This window comes from Phaseolus vulgaris, chromosome 3 (assembly GCF_000499845.2).
Source record: "Phaseolus vulgaris cultivar G19833 chromosome 3, P. vulgaris v2.0, whole genome shotgun sequence".
In the NCBI taxonomy this organism is placed as follows: Eukaryota; Viridiplantae; Streptophyta; class Magnoliopsida; order Fabales; family Fabaceae; genus Phaseolus; species Phaseolus vulgaris.
The window spans coordinates 31,680,896-31,685,080 of NC_023757.2; the positions used below are offsets into that span (position 1 = coordinate 31,680,896).

Sequence of the window (4,185 nt, forward strand, 5' to 3'; positions counted from 1 at the left end):
TTTATTTATTATTTAATTATGTATTAAATTTTGATTTATTATATTTTGAGAGTGTTTGTTCTGATTTAGATATTGATTTTATATATTGAATGTACTAAGTCTGAGTCCGAGGGTGTCCGACCTTTGGCAATCTGAATTTAGTTTTTCATGATTAGATATTGATTGCATATATTGAACGAATTTATTCTGAGTCCAGAGGTGTCCGACCTTCGGCAGTTTTGATTTAATTTTCAATGATTATATATTGTTTTGACATATTGAACGCATTGGTTCTGAGTCCGGAGGTGTCCGACCTTCGGCATTTTTGTTTTATTTTTTCATGATTACATATTGAAAGTATTGGTTCTTAGTTTAGCAGTTCTATGGATCGGAGTTGGATTAATACACCACGAATAAGTGATACTTACGAAAAAGGGGTGGAAGAGTTCATACAATTCGCATAACATAATGCCGTTAGTTATAAGAATGGAGTAAGGATAAGGTGCCCTTGTATCAATTGTTTAAATGGAAAGATATTGACTGTTTCTGAAATTAGAGAACATCTTTTGTGTGATGGATTTTTGAAAAGTTATACAACATGGACGTGGCATGGTGAATTGTTAGACTTGCCAAGTGTGCACGGAGGTTCGGAGGAAGTTCATTTCTCAATGGATGATAGATTAGAAGACATGATTCGTGATGTGGGAGCAGAATCATTTGCTAATGTAGTTTTTGAAAATATGTCTAATGATGCAGAGACTCCTTTGTATTCTGGTTCAACTAACTTCACACGATTATCAGCAGTGTTAAGGTTGATGAATTTGAAGGCAATGAATGGATGGACTGACAAAAGTTTTACAGAATTGCTTCAATTGCTTAAGGACATGCTTCCAGAAGGAAATACCCTGCCCAATCGAAATTATGAGGCAAAAAAAATACTTTGTCCAATGAGTATGGAGTATAGAAAAATACATTCATGTCCTAACGATTGTATTTTATACAGAAATGAGTATGAAGATTTAAGAAAATGTCCCAAGTGTGGTTTGTCACGCTATAAGGTTAAGGTTGGTCAGAATGATGAAATTGATGAATTGACAAAGGAAGGTCCTCCTGCTAAGGTTGTTTGGTATCTTTCGATAATTCCAAGGCTTAAGCGTTTGTTTGCAAATGCAAATGACGCTAAAAACCTTAGGTGGCATGCATATAATAGAAAATGTGATGGATTACTTCGTCATCCTGCTGATTCTTTGCAGTGGAAGAATATTGATAAAGAATTTCCTGAATTTGGAAAAGAATCAAGAAACTTAAGACTTGGATTGGCAACTGATGGAATGAATCCTTTTGGAAATTTAAGTAGTAATCATAGTTCATGGCCCGTTTTGTTAGTGATTTACAACTTACCTCCTGCGTTGTGTATGAAGCGCAAATACATGATGTTATCTATGATGATCTCTGGTCCAAAACAACCTGGAAATGACATAGATGTTTATCTTAATCCATTGATTGAAGATTTGAAATTATTGTGGAATGAAGGGGTTGATGTGTTTGACGCGTTTAAGAATGAATCTTTCCGATTGCATGCGATGTTGTTTTGTACTATCAATGACTTCCCTGCATATGGGAACTTGTCAGGTTATAGTGTGAAAGGCCATAGAGCATGTCCAATATGTCAAGACAAGACATCTTATGAGCAGTTGAAACATGGAAGAAAAACCGTGTATCTTGGGCATCGTAGATTTCTAAAGAAATATCATCCATATCGTCGATTGAAAAAAGCTTTTAACGGATACCAAGAACATGAAATTTGTCCCACTCCCTTAAGTGGTGTTGAAATTTATGAAAAAATAAAAAATGTTAATGTGACTTTTGGAAAAATGAAGAAGAAGCAAACGGTGAGTGAAATATGGAAGAAGAGATCAATCTTTTTTGATCTTCCGTATTGGTGTAAGTTGGATGTTAGACACTGTCTAGATGTAATGCACGTAGAGAAGAATGTGTGTGACAGTCTAATAGGAACACTTCTGAACATTAAAGGCAAATCAAAGGATGGTGTGAATGCACGTCTAGATTTGATTGAAATGAATATACGAGAGGAATTGGCACCGAGAGAAGTTGGTAAACGTACATACTTGCCTGCAGCGTGTTACACTTTGTCAAAGAAAGAGAAAACAAGTTTTTGTGAATGTCTTAAAGGTGTTAAGGTACATAAGGCTACTCTTCAAATGTGAAGAGTCTTGTATCTATGAATGATTTGAAACTAATTGGCTTAAAGTCACATGATTGTCACGTTCTAATGCAACAATTATTACCAGTGGCTATTCGTGGAATCTTGCCCAAAAATGTTAGGCATACAATCACTCGACTATGTTCATTTTTCAATTCCATATGTAGTAAAGAGATTGACTCTCAGAAGTTGGATGAACTTGAAGAAGAAATAATTGTTATCTTGTGTCAACTCGAGATGTTTTTTCCTCCATCTTTTTTTGATATTATGGTACACTTGGTTGTTCATCTTGTAAGAGAAATCAGATTGTGTGTGCCAGTTTATATGCGATGGATGTATCCAGTTGAACGATACATGAAGATTTTGAAGGGATATGTGAAGAATCAATGTCGTCCAGAAGCTTCCATTATTGAAAGATACATTTCAGAAGAATCTATTGAGTTTTGTTCTGAGTACATGTCAAAAGCCAAATGTATAGGAGTTCCTGAAAAAGGTTGGCACTCTCGTAGATTCATAAGTAAATCTTCAAGAGGTGTACATGTCATAAGCAAATCTAGAGAAGAGGTTCTGCAAGCACACTTGTATATCTTGAATAACACTGATGAGGTGTTACCATACTTAGATACACACAAAGACATTGTCAAATATAAAAATCCAAGACAATTAGAAAAATGGGTGTTAATTGAGCATAACAAAACTTTCATGTCATGGTTTAAGCAACAAATAATGAATGATCCATCAGCATATGAAACATTAACATGGCTTGCAAACGGTCTCAAATTTGATGTTTTATGTTGTTCTGGCTATGAAGTAAATGGTTGTTTGTTTTACACAAAGTCTCGAGATGATAGGAGTACAGTGCAAAATAGCGGAGTCACCTTAGAGGCAGAGTCTATGCAGTTTTCAACTGCAAAGGATCAAAATCCTGTTGTGGGATCAATGCCTTATTATGGCGTCATAGTAGAGATTTGGGAAGTTAATTATACCAAGTTTATTGTACCTGTTTTCAAATGCAAGTGGGTTGACAATAAGACTGGTGTCAAAGTTGATGAATCAGGAATGACTTTGGTTGACTTTCGAAAGATAGGTTATCATGACGAACCATTTATAATGGCACATCAAGCTTCCCAAGTTTTCTATATCCAAGATCCTACGTCTGACCACTGGTCTGTTGTGCTACATGGAAAAAAACAACATAATGACCCAGAAGATACAAACAATGACATTTGTGAGATTGAATCACTTACAAGAACGACCATCAATAAAGAGTACGAGGATGTTGCTGATGTTGTACATGCAACTCGAAATGATCATGATGAAGGAATATATATTTGTATGTACATGTGATTCATGTTTAGTTTTACAATATATTTCATTTTCATTATATTTCATATTCTTGATGCTTATTATATTTTTTTGATAACAGGAACATGGCAGATGATAAAGTTTCCCATTCAAAAACTGGTAGAGGACCTACAAGATTGAAGAATATGTTTAAGAAGATAACTAAAGATGACAAAATACCTTTGTCTATTGATATCCACACTGGTGTGCCCACTGGGCAACATGCAAAGAAATATAGGAGTTATCTCGGAGTACTTTCTCGTGAAAGGATCTCTATCTTAACTCAGTCCTGGGATCACGTGACTGACCACGAGAAAAACATGATTTGGCAAGATATTCTGGTATGTAACTGTTTTTACTTTGCTAAATCTAAAGTTCTTTTATACTTTGTTTTTGTTTATGAACTAATTCTTTCAAACAATGTAGACACATTACAACATCTCGAATGTGGAAACCTTGAAAGCGAAGGTTCTTTCAGATGTGGGTGTCAAGTTTCGTCAGTTTAAATCAAAATTGACAACAGATTATATATATGGGAAAAGGAAAGAAGAAAATCCTTGTGCAAAATATGCATCCATTGATGAAGAAACTTGGCAGCAGTTTGTCAATATTCGACAAACTGAAAAATGGCAGGTTAG

The 4,185-nt window shown here is 35.0% G+C and overlaps 1 pseudogene; it reads left to right on the forward strand.

Annotated features, from left to right (window-relative positions):
- Nucleotides 1-362: 362 nt before the first annotated feature.
- On the forward strand, nt 363-3,900 carry LOC137805867 (uncharacterized; annotated as a pseudogene).
- The last annotated feature ends 285 nt before the right edge of the window (nt 3,901-4,185 follow it).